We start from the raw sequence: 13,576 nt of genomic DNA, 5'->3' as shown, positions 1-13,576 counted from the left end.
CCCTACCCCCCTTTCATTCTCTCAAGAAAACAAAACACCTCCACTATCAGAAACCTCAAATATAAACTACCAACTAAGACAAGTTATACTGTTATAATAATTGAACTCAGGGGCCATCCAGTGGTGTGATAATCAAAGTACTGACCAATCATGGTTCAAGTCCTGGACCTGGTGGCTTAAAAATCACACCAGGCCCGTGTACATGTATGCCCAAGATCCTGGGAGGAGAATGGAAGAGAAGGGATTATGGTGTGGCCCATCCACTTTTAGGGGGTAATATCTCTCTTTTTCTCTCACTGTATCTGTCTCACCAGAGAGCACATGTGCCCTACAGCAAAAATTTAAAAAATAATAATAACAACAACTGAACCCATACAAACATTAAGTAATTAACAGATAGCTAATAAAATTTTGATTCAGAATTTTCCAAAGAGAGCAACTTTATATTTTTAAGTATAATCATAATAACATTTTGGTCAGTGATGGACTGCATATATGACAGTGGTCTCATAAGATTATGATTGGCTCTACCACGTAGCCAACATGTGTAGAAGGCTATACCATCTACATTTGTGTGAGTGATCTATAATATGCACACAATAATGAAATTCACCTAACAATGCATTTCTCAGAACTTCTCCCTGTTGTTAAACAACGTGTGGCTGTATTAAAACTGACCACTGACAAACAGAATATCCTTAAAGAGCTTTTAATGATTATTCAATGTTTTTATAAGACATCTTAAAGTAATGGATACTGAACAAATTCCAGGAAACAATATGTTGACAAAAAAGTCCTTAGTCACTCTATTCGAAAAATGTCCACTGTTAATGAAAATAATACTTCAAAATCTACCAAATAATTAAACTTCAGAACTCTAGAATTCATTATATTATGCATTATCTTTATATTTCTCAGTAAGTATATCAGTGCCTACTAGATTCCTCATGATATGTCATCATTTTTAAGAATGTGCTAACATGCTTGAGAACTTAGTCTGTGCTATGTTTGGCACTTAGGATAAAAATAAGAGTTCCAACTCTCGAGGAAAACATGGTCTAGAGTTTAAGATCTAGTAGAGAAGAGAGTTCATTTGTAATTTCTGTGATGGTTAATTTTATGTGTCAACTTAACTGAGATGGGGAATAACCAGGTGGCTGGTAAAATATTCTTCTTAAGTATGTCTGTAAAGGTGTTCTCAGAGGAAGTTAGCATTTGAATCAATATGCTAAGTAAGGAAGATGCTCTTACCAGTGTAGACAAGGGTCATCCAATACATTGAGGGCCTAGAAAAAATTAAAAAGCAGAGAAAGGACAAATCTGCTCTCTTTGAATTAGGACACTGCCATCTCTTACCTTTGGACATTAGAGATCCTGGTTCTCAGGCCTTTGGACTCTAGGACCAGTAGATGACCAGTACTTAGACCTTTGATCTTAGACTCAACCATATGACTAGCTTTCCTGCTTCTCCAGCTTGTAGATGGTTTATTGTGGGACTCAGACTCTAAAATCACATGAGCCAATCTCCAGAATAAATCTCCCCTTTTATATATGTCTATATATATCCTATTATATATATATACATATATTCTTTCTATAGAGAATACTGACTAACATTTATACAGTGGGAGGTTTAGGCAGGTAATAGAAAAATAGAATTAATCGTGACAGAATCAAGCAAGTGAATGACAGCTCAAGGCAACAGCAGCCACTAACTAAGGCTGAAGGAATCACGAGAGTCTTTCAGGAGGCAGTAACAATCAGTCACTGAGTCCTAGAGGATGAGGTATTTCAAGCAGGAGTATACATATAAATGCAGATGAATCACAATGTACAGAACTACTGAAAAAAATTCAGTTTAGCTGAAACAGAGTTGGAATGCAGATGAACAATGGTAAGAGATTGTACTATATGGGAAATAATAGCAATATTATCTCAATATTTACTATTAAAGGTTTACCATGTGCCAGTCACTATAATAATGCTTTATATCTCATTAAACCTTGGCAAATATTAATGAGGAGTGTTTATTGCAGTATTATTCACAATAACCAAAATATGGAATCAGCCTAGGTGTCAATAGATGGATAAATGAGTTTTTCAATATTTTATATACACACACACACACACACACACACACACACACATATATATACACACACACACATACCTATATGTTGTATGTATGATACACACACACATATATACACACACACAGTGGAACATTATTAGTCAGTCATTAAAAATAATTAAATCCAGGGCCGGCAGATGGTTTAGTGGTTAAAGGCACTGGACTCCCACGTGGCCAATTGTGATTCAGACTCCTGGACCTGCCAGCTTGATTTCTCACTTTCCCACCCTCTCTCTTTCTCTCACTTTGTCCCTCTGTGGTAAAATAAATAAATAAAATAATTCTTTAAATATATAAGTCAGGCATAGAAAGACTAATAACTCATTTCTTATTCATATGTGGAAGGCAAAAAGGTTGATCTCATAGAAGCTGATAAAAGAACAAGGATACTAGAAACTGTAAAGACTTGCAGGAGGGAAACAGAGGAAGTAGTTAATGAGTAAAAAAAAAAATACAATTAGACAAGAGAATTAAGTTCTAGTGTTCTATAACTCAGTAGGGTTACTATAGTTGACAATTATCGTATATTTGAAAACAGCTAGAGGAGATCTGGAATGTTTCTAACACAAACAAATGATAAATGTTTGAAGTGATGGGGATACAGATTATCCCTAATTTGATTATTATATGCCCAGACTTGCATGGCTGAATGAGCGTTTTGAGTGTGGGCAGTTGTGTAGAGAATAAACATAAAAATAAATACACAAAGACTCACAAGTAGAGAAAAGTGGAGATCAGGTGGTCCAGACTCCTCTAATAGAGGCAGCTGCAGCCTCTAGCCATTCCCAGGTTTATTCTTCCTTCTAGCGGGCAAAAAAATGGGGGGGGGTGGGGGGAGTGGAATGCAAAACCAGTTGTTTTCAGATATTAATTGACTGAAGATGTGAAGACCTCTGGCGCCATGTAGTTCCATGTAAGTTTTTTCTTATCTTCTTGGGCCATTTCTGATTAACACATATGGCTTCCTTTAACCAATACTGCTTTGCAGTTTGGATACAGAAACAGCTAGCATATTTATTTGTTAATGCTGTTTATTTAGCCTTGCAAATAGCAGCCCAAAAGAACCGCATTTCTGCATGTATTTAAAGGTCACCATTATGTTGTCCACACTGGCTGCCCTCTACAGTTACACATTGAATACACGTATCAAAATATCACACTCCAAACCATAAATATATAAAATTGTTTTATATAAATTTTAAAAATAATTTTTAAAAAAACTTTGCAAACACACTGAAAAAAATGAGGAAAGAACTATTCTTACCTCCCCTTCCTCAATTTTATAGGTAAAGAAGCAGAAACCCTGTGAGATTAAGTGACTTGATCAAGGTCATATATTTTGCAAGTGACTAAAATAGAACTCCAATTTAGAAAATCTGATTCCAGAACCTAGGTTCATTTGTTAATACTGAATGGAATTTATGCTATACTGAGGCATTTGAACTTTACTTGAAGCCCACATAAGGCCGAAAAGGATTTTAGGTACAAGAATAATAGGGCAAGGTTATCTTTTTAAAGAATGACTCAAGTTACTTGGGGGAAGAAAAGAGGCTTGACTTGAGACAGGACTACCACATAGAGATCTGCATGTCATATACTATACAACCCTAGAAAGGACCATTAATTGGGGTATGGAAAGGCACCCCCTGAAGTTGTTTAGTCACAACAAACATAGCCATGCTTAATGAAACCACAAGTTAGGAGGCTATTACAATAATCCAGACATAAAATGCATAAATGCTTGAATTAAGAAAGGGAAATGCTTAGGAAGAGAAGAAGTCAGGATCCCAGCCTGGCAAGATGGCGCCCTCACATTGCTTTGCCTCCTCTCCTGGTTGCTGGCGGACCAGGCTCCCAAGCAGCTCTCCAGCATTGTCAAAGTTCTACATGTGAGACCCACCAAACGAGAACCCCAACTGGCTGAAAGTTGGGCTGACCTTGGGCACCTTGGTGTTCCTATGGCTCTACCTCATCAAACAACATAATAAAGATGGTTTAGAATATAAAAGAAGAAATGGGTTGGAATAAACTTTTGAACTATAAATACAGTATATGCCACATAGTGATTTATAACAGTTTCTCTGGATTCACCATCTGTTGATTAGTAAATGTGGGGGAAAAAAGTTACTTGTGAATTATATCAAGTTAACATTTGTCTTTGCATCATTACATTAAAAAATTAAAATACTTGCGTGATCTTCAGATAATGCATATTGTGTCACCTGGTAGAAAATGTCAGTTCTAAGGCACATTAGAGGTATTTCAGTATAGAAGGTACCATCGGGACTAGCAGCTGGAGTAATGGCTATGTTACTGGACTCCTATGTAACTGACCACAGTTCGAGTCCCGGTCCCTGTGGCTTAAACTCACATCAGGCACGTGTATGTGGCCAAGATCCCAAGAGAAGAATGGAGGAGAAGGGATTGTGGCATGGCCATCCTTTTCCGGGAGGGATTTCTCGTTTTCTGTCTCTCTGTATTTCTCTGTCTTTCTGGCGAGAGCACACACCATATAGCCAAAAAAACTTTAAACTCTCAAAAAAAAAAAAAAAAGATACCATCTATTAACAGGGTCAGTGATAATGACACACTGGTCAAAGAATAAATAAAAACTTGTTTTGGAAATAGATTTAAAAATCATTGCTGAAGAATTTACTCTTTTAATCAACTTTTTTTCTTTCTTTTTTTTTTTAAGTAATTTGCAATAAGGAGTTTATACTTGCCAGATTGGGGGGGTGGGGTGGGGTGCTGGGTGGAAATAGAGAAAGCACTCCCCAGCAGGGATGCCCATGTTACAATCCCATGTTACAATCTCCTCCATTCTCCTCTCCTGGACTTTTGGGCACACATGCACATGCACCCAGTGTGTTCCCCAAGGTGCCAGGTCTGGGCATCAGACTACACACTTGGTCGTGTGGGATCCAGCCATCTCAACCACCATGCTACTAGCTGGCCCTTTATCAACTTTTAACTTCAAATCAAAATATTTATTCTTTAGTATATCAAGGAAACAGACTATGTTTTACTCAAAATATAGAGCTCAAATATTCTTTCCTTTTACAGGATCCATTTTAAAAAACCAGAACGGAAAGATGAATCCTGTTACCAGAGTTTCTTCTGACTTCATTTTTTTTTTTAATTTTGCCAGAGGGCATATGTACTTGCTGGAAAGGGGGCAGGATGGTGAGAAAGTATCTCCCATGAAGAATGGTCACACTGCAATCCCTTCTCCATTTATCTCTTTTTTCAGGATTTTGGACATACACCCATACATGCTTGGTATGGTTTTTCAAGCCACCAGGCCCAGACACAAGCTGCATTGTTACCATGTAGGATTCAGCTCACTTAATTACCAGGCCACGAGGTGGCCTGGCTCCATTCTCTTGAACTTAAATTATTTTCATTTTAATGACTTTTTAGTCATCATATTACAACACAAAGTTTGTTCCTTTTTGCTAATTGACTCTCATGCAATGATTTAGCAAACTCTTCATCATTAAAGTAGAGAAGAGCAAAAATAGATTAAAATATGCTTCATCTGTCTCTCATCATAACCTTTTTTTGTCACTCCATTAAAGTTTACTTGTATGCCACTTCATTATTTTGTAATTTAAGCATTTAGTGTACCACAGCTTTAAAATCTTATTGTTTTTGTATTTATACTGAGGTTAAGTGGAAAAGTTCATGGCCTTTGGTTTGTGTGTCTGTTGGGTTCTGGCCAATACATATTCTAATAGAATCACATTTAAAAAAAAAAAAAAAAGAAGAAGAAGAAGAAGAGGAGTCATAATCCAGAGAGACTAAGGATATAAAGTCAACAAGATTTGGTGGCTATTTAAGTGAAGATGGTGATGCAAAGAGTGCAGAAGTCAAGTCATTTTATTTTGTGTCCATCTGGTTAAATTGGAGCTACATTTTAGAAACTCTTCTTTGATTTGGTCCTGGGTTAGCTTGGGCCAAAAGTTAAATTGCATAAGACTTTGAAAGTGACGTGAAACAGAGCCATTATGCTCTGAAGGTTGTAGCGATTACAGGCAATGAAAGAAACAGAGGTAACAGTGGGCATCAAGCTGTTCTCGGTTTTCTTCTCAGCTCTCTTCTTTGCATCCAGTTATTCTCATCTGTCTTACCTGCTGACCAACAGAACTCACAACCAGATACCTACTGTAAACTCACAGAAGCAACTTCTGCAACAGACCACGGCCTTGCATAGACATCTATGAGCCCCTTTGTGGTCTCTCTCCAGTGGATTCCCCTGGAGCTCTGACTAGTCCACCAGTTCAGAGTTTCAGGAGAGCTAGTTAGTAATCACTCCACCCTAATTCACCAGTTCACCTCTCTGAACTCCTGCTCCCGAGCTTCAATTACTGATCCCAACAGGCTTTTCTGTAGTCATTTCAAAGAAAATTCTAAAATTCACATAAAACTGCAAAGGATCAAAGAACAAAGTTGGAGGACTTCTACCATTTGGTTTCAAGACTTCTGATAAAGGAATCTGTAACCAAACTGTACAGGTTGACAACCAAATTACACAGGCATAAAACAGTAGGTAAAGGTATGGCTTTAAAACCAAAACCTATTGCCTCCATTCTTGAGACATTTATTTGTATCCAGATAAACTCCATGCCTAAAGGATAGGCTGAAAGTCTAAATCCCAGGAATATAAGAATTTCTTTTGAAACTGGGTTCTAACAATTGTTGTATATGCAAACACGAGCACAGTAAATCAGGCTTTTTTTAAGATTTATTTATTTCATTTTATTTGTTATTATCATCTCTCTTTTAATTTGACCAGAGGAAGACAGAGAGAGAGTGAGCCAGAAAGTTAAAAAGCAAACTGCCAGGTCTGGAACTTGAACCACAGTCAGCCATGTAGGAATCCAGCCCTGTAACCACCAAACTGCCTACCGGCCCCTAAATCAGGCTTTTCTAAGAAAAAGATTTTCAAATAGTAAGTCACTTGTTTACTGATATTCATGGCAGAATCATCTATTCTCTTTCATTTCCAATCACTTTATTATAGCTTCATCTTTTTAAATCCTACTTTGGATCATTCAAACTTCTAGGAAGTACTTTGGATTACTGGAATTATGACTTCACTCAGAAATTCTTTTTTATAGGTTCAGAAGGCCTTATTTTATTGGTGCCTTCTTTCCTCATGCCTTTCAAATTCAGAGGTTACTGGTGTATGCTCTTAGAAGAATTATATTGGTATTAATTTTATTCTCATATCAGTGTAGTTTCATTATCTTATTGGCTATGGGGAGCGTAGTGATACAAGTAGGTAGATTCTTAGGGCATTGCTGGCTTTATTCCACCTCATTTTAAAGCTTTGAATTTCTTTCTTTCCTTTTTTGATATCTGAGAGCTTTCAAATAGGTTTTTGTGACTATTACTTACATGACTAAATTATGGGTAACTTGTTCAGATGTGGGTATTTGTTTAATACATCAAGTTGGAGACCAGCAGATGGCATAATGGTTATATTGCTGGACTCCCACGTAATTGACCACAGTTCAAGTCCTGAACCCAGTGGCTTAAATCTCACGCCAGGCGCGTGTGCGTGCGTGCCCAAGATCCCGAGAGGAGAATGGAGGAGAAGGGATTTCAGCATGGCCATCCTCCCTGGGGGGTGATTTCTTGCTTTCTGTCTCTCTGTCTCTCTGGCCAGTGCACACGCCCCTATTGCAAAAATCTCTCTTTAAAAAAAAAAAAAAAAAAGCTGAATTTCAGAAGCCACTGTTATCTTATATTTCCCAAAGAGTACATTTTACAATACAGAGAAAATATGTTCACTTTGCAGAACTGTGTTTTAAAATCTTATAAACAAAAGGAAAGATGGGGCCACTTCATCACACTTCCAACTGTAAGTGTTGAAACACTACAAAACACTAACTTCATTTGTTTACAATAACTATTGGTAAAAGACCTAGGATAAATTTTCAGTGCTATATGGTAAGAAAAAAATGTTTCTAAACAGTTTTAGATTAGAACAAGATTTAAGTGTGCACAAGAATTTTTTAATATTAAAACATTGTCATTACAAGCAATGTTCAACTTAATCTGTATTTCAACATTTATTTTATTCTAATTGCTCAACAGATTATTAATTTTTTTTGGAGGGCACGTGCACTCACCAGACAGACAGAGACAGAGAGACAGAAAGCAAGAAATCACCCCCCAGGGGGGATAGCCATGCTGCAATCCTTTCTCCTCCATTCTCCTCAGGATCTTGGGCACGCACACACACACACACACACGGCCAATGTGAGTTTAAGCCACCGGGTCTGAGACTCGAACCGTGGTCGACTACGTGGGAGTCCAGCGACATAGCCATTACGCTAACTGCTGGTCCCCCTCAACAGATTATTTTAGTATAAAACAGTAAATGTCTTTTCTTCTTAATGTGACCAGTAAAGCAACAGGATTAACTAAAACTAGTGATTTTTAGAGGAATTCAGTTAAACTTAGTAAAGGCCATGTGTGCTCACCAGAAAGAGACACAGAGAAAAGGAAAGTGAGAAAGGACCCCCCCCCCTTCCAGGGATGGGCACAACACGGTCACTTCTCCTTCAGAGGATAACATATCTCAATATTGCATTATTCTCTATAATATGATGACCAATCAATGAGAGTTAATCATTTAAATTTTTTAAAAACTCACCTTTTTTGCAAAGATTACAGTAAAGGCATGGCATTTTCACCCAAACCTATTGGCCTCAAGGTAGCTATCATTAAGTCAAGAAAGAAGGGCATGGAGACAGAAAAGCAAATAAATAAGTGAGATTTGAAAATGACATCTAGGCAAAACCTTGAATATGTTTACTGTCATGCAGGATTTACTGGAAACCAATACATCAGAAATTTTCTAAGCTTCTAAATGAATTGTATGCCATATAAACTACCCAGCCTGAAAAAGACTTAGACTATTTGAACAGTAAAGCAAACCATAAGAGTGTATATGCAGAAAATAGCTGTGACATTTGTATGGCCCTTAAGAATATACTCTCAAATGTCCTGTTCAAATGTGACCTTGGAGACAGGACATGAAGATCCTCCCAGAGGATAGACCACGGATCATGGACAAGGGCATTCCTCCCAGAGCAGAATCAGAATAACAAAGTAACTTCCCTACCCACAGGGGAAGAGATCTGGCCCTGCTTCCCCATTGACTGTGAGAAGGGAAGGGATAAACAGCTTGTCTTTTTAACCATGGGTCACAACAAGGAGCCCCATCCAGATATCATAAAGAAGATTCTTGCATCATCTGGACACTCTGAACTTTATGCTGCTACTGCACTGACTTTGCAAGGACTTGGGCTGCCTCTGTGCATCTTTGGTTGCCTCTCATAGGGAAAAAGTGAGTATTTCTATGTAATAGAGGAAGAACAAAATAGGTCTTCTGTGACCAGAAGGAAAGATTGGTCACTGGTTAGTTGGTCCCCGGAAGCCATTTCCTTTCTCTCCTGGGCACAAGACCTCACTACATTTTCACAAGGGAAGAGGGCAATTTAGTGACAACAAAGAATAGAAACAGTGCTACACTACAGTTCAAAATAGTGCCTAGTCATATGATAAGGATTAAGACCAGCCAATGAGCCAATATCTTACCTTACTGATTAGAAAAGACTGAAATCAAGTCTTATTTAATGAAAAAAAAAAAATCCCTTCATAAAAGACTCTGTATTAACTTTTTTTACATGTAATGTCAGCATTCTCTCTTACACAATACAGAAAAGAGAAAATGGGCAGTTGCCTTCCTAATACCAATACCATCAGCAAACAGTATTGACATGAAGGCAGCTAAGTGGGGAAGAGATACTGACAGTCTATAATGTTCCCATATTGGTACTGTAAGAGAGCCAGAGCTAAAGCACAGGGACATATCAGCATTATTCAATATAGAATAGTCAAGGCCAAAAGCAGAAAAGATCAATGTCTATAAAATATTAAAGTATACCAAATTTGTTCACTAAGATCTGGGGTATAATATAGATGCTTCAAGTTTAAGTAAGGATAAATAAAAAATACACATGTTTTTTGTAAGTAACTAAACTTTAGGTTTTTGTTAACTAATTATCAAAGGCAGACAAGAATACAATTGTAAATAAATTGGGCCATCTGTGGTGTGGTGGTGAAGGCAGCCAGATCCCACATAACCAAGCGTGCAGTTTAAATCCCAGTTAAAGGAGAAGGGATTGCAGCATGACCATCTCAATGTGGGGGAAGGGGTGCCTTCTACTTTCCCTCTCTCTGATGAGCACATGTGTCTTCTGGTCAAAATAAGAAAAAGAAAGAAATTATAAATAAATGCATGGATTTAAAGTTTAAACTCCATAAAGTTAGTTGATAACAGAGTTGTTTTTTTGTTTTTGGTTTTGGTTTTGGTTTTTTTTGTAGTAGTAGTCCCCAGTCTGTTAGATTCTTAAGTCTATTGGCCACTAAACCTATTACAAGGAAACCTTAAGAACACACACACACCAAGCCTTGCCTGGGGATTGTACAATGATACGCAAACACAGATACTTTACTGATGGGTGAGGGAACATTAGACAGACTGTCTGATTTATCAGGGACACATTCCCATGGCAAAAGCTGTCAGAGGGGAGAGAGGATTTTACTCCTAACAGGAGGCACATGATCAATGGAAGGGATCATGGTAGTACCTTGTGAAGTAAAAGAAGGAAGAACAGAGCCAGCAAGATGGCCTAAGGCTGTATGGGAAACAACAGAATCACTCAGATCATCAAGAAAATTGCTGTCATCTGAAAATTATGTATATGAGTTAATTTTTTGTGGGAAACAGTTAAGGGGATAAGCTTCTCTTTTTTGTTACATAAATTAATGCATTTATTGTAGGCTAGTGATATTCCAAATGTCTATGGAGCTTCTACTGGTCTTTCAATTCCTTCAGTCTTCTGATGGCAGACTTTACTGTGACAGCCGATGTGGTGGTGTAGGTCCAGGGCACACCTGTGGTGGTGTAGGTCCAGGCAACACCAGCTACCGTTTTCATGCAGGAACCACAGTGCCAGATCTCCACAGCCCATCTCTTCATCTTAGTTTTGCCACAGAAGAAGCAGGTGTACTTGGCGTGCTGGCTGATTTCAATTTTCTTCACCATTTTCCAGAGGGATACACCAAAGCGGGTCCCGTATTTACCAACGATGTCGACCTCCTTGGTGTGTTTAGCTATACTGCCGCCAACTAGGTCCGAGCCCACAGAGAGCAAGAGGATAAGTTTCTGGATATGACGTAGAGCTCATCCCAGACACCAAAAATTAATTAATTAATTAATCAATTAATGTGGGTAAAACGAGACATGAGGAATGAAAGAGAAGGAAGCTCAAAAAAACATGAGCAGACTTTGTCTGTAACAGGCCCGGAAAACAGAGTTTAAACCAAATTTAATCTGATCTGGAGGAAGACTTTGCATGATACCTTAGTTTCTTATATTAATTCACTTTACAATATTCCTAAATCCTTATGGGCTTTTGCCAGTTTTTGTTTCCTTGGTTGATGGAATAATGCAAAAAGAAAAAAAATTAATATTTTACATTTTATTTTTTGTCTGTTACAGGCCCGGAAAACAGAGTTTAAACCAAATTTAATCTGATCTGGAGGAAGACTTTGCATGATACGTTAGTTTCTTATATTAATTCACTTTACAATATTCCTAAATCCTTATGGGCTTTTGCCAGTTTTTGTTTCCTTGGTTGATGGAATAATGCAAAAAGAAAAAAAATTAATATTTTACATTTTATTTTTTAAGAACTATTTATTTTATTTATCTTTTTTCTTTTTTAATTTGCTACAGGGCATGTGTGCTCACCAGAGGAAGAGAGAGAAAAAGTGAAAAGGAAAGCCACCAGGTCCAGGACTCAAACTGCAGTTGGCCATATGGGAGTCCAGTGGCTTAACAACCACACCACCTGCAATCCCCATGTTTAACACTTTAAAAAAAAAAAAAAAAGCCTCATGGGGACACAGAATGACACAGCAGAGACACAACACTGCAAAGCTGACCTACATGGGAAGGTTCCAAGTTCCCATCAGGAGACCTTGTTGAATAATACACGGGGTGCACATGTGTCCACAATCCAGAGCAGACTATGAGGGTAGATTGCAACATGAGGGCTCTGTTGGGGGTGCCCCCCCACACTCCATCTTGCTCTGGAGAAAAAGAAAGGAGGGAGGGAAGAAAGGAACTTTTTAAAAAATCTTCATACTACAAAATTAAGAAGCACCATTTTCAAAGCATTAGTTTATTATAATTGTTGTCAAGAGCAAAATGCAGTTGTTAGTTTCATCAGTGAGAGAAGGTTGAGCTGAGTACTGCAGGCCACTGTCTCTTGCAAGAGCATCCATACACTACTGCATTGGCCTCTTTTGTTAGATAAAAAGAGTTCTAATCACAAAAAGGCCCAAAATAAGCGTAATGGTCAGAGCTTTCATCAAAGCTTCTGCTTTCATTTCCTAGATCTACCTCATTTAATCCTCACAACCCTATATGGAAGTTACATTGTTATCCCAATAAGAAGAAGAAACTGAGGCTAACCAACAGCACCCAACTAGTGTGTGCACATATCATATACATTACACTTTTAAATGAACGTTTCTCTTAACCCTTTCATATCCTCATAGTAATTTTATAATTTGTATTCTTTTCTTGTCTGGAATTTTTTTGGTAAAGAATTATTTTATTAAACTTTATTTATTTATTTATGTTTAATTTGACCAGAGAGGGACAGAAAGATAGAGATAGAAAGTGAGAAAGCAAGCTGCCAGGTCCAAGACTCGAACCACGGTCAGACATGTGGGAGTCCAGTGCCCTAAATCATCATGCCATCTGCCAGCCCCTCTTGTCTGGAATTTAATAGAGGTACTTTTTTAGTAGTAAATCCTTAAGAACATTTTATAGCAATTAGGGTTAACATTTCCTTTTGGATCTCTTATTTTTTATACTTAGTAATTGAAAGCTTATACTTAAATTAGACTTTTTCTTTAATAGACCATAGATTAGTTTATTTTTAACACCCATCATGCCATGAATTCATAAGGAATAGGCTCCAGTAGCTCAGGCTCCTTTCCATTGGTTCTCACAAAGTGTGCTTCTCTGGGTGGAGCAGGCTGATGCTTTAGTGGAACCCAGGTATCTTTCTTTGGCTTCCTTCTTTTTCTGGTCATTTTCCTTCACACGTTTTAGGAAGCTATCTCTGCTCTTAGAATGCTTAATAGGCTTAATACACACATTAATTATCTTGGCAAGAATCTTGCCCTTAACTTGTTTGTTCACAACAATGCCAACCGCATTCTGAGTAACATTGTAGACTCTTCCAGTTTTGCCATGGTAACATTTGTGGGGCACTCCTTTTTGAACAGTACCCATTCCTTTGATGTCTACAATATCACCTTTCTTGTAGATTCGCATATATGTCGCCAAAG

The 13,576-nt window shown here is 37.8% G+C and overlaps 1 long non-coding RNA gene and 1 pseudogene across 2 annotated transcripts in view; both read right to left on the bottom strand.

Annotated features, from left to right (window-relative positions):
- LOC102494032 (solute carrier family 25 member 51-like) overlaps positions 1–11,255 on the bottom strand; it is a 46,162-nt pseudogene extending 34,907 nt beyond the window's left edge.
- An 857-nt stretch (positions 11,256–12,112) lies between these two features.
- Positions 12,113–13,576, bottom strand: part of LOC102486963 (uncharacterized) — a 9,979-nt gene continuing 8,515 nt past the window's right edge. For both annotated transcript variants that reach the window (XR_334200.2, XR_003549025.1), the window contains exon 4: positions 12,113–12,304. This is a non-coding gene — a long non-coding RNA (uncharacterized LOC102486963). The remainder of the gene's footprint in view (positions 12,305–13,576) is intronic.

This window comes from Tupaia chinensis, unplaced genomic scaffold (assembly GCF_000334495.1).
Source record: "Tupaia chinensis unplaced genomic scaffold, TupChi_1.0 Scaffold000164_1, whole genome shotgun sequence".
NCBI lineage: Eukaryota > Metazoa > Chordata > Mammalia > Scandentia > Tupaiidae > Tupaia > Tupaia belangeri.
This window is presented reverse-complemented; position numbering and strand designations above follow the sequence as displayed.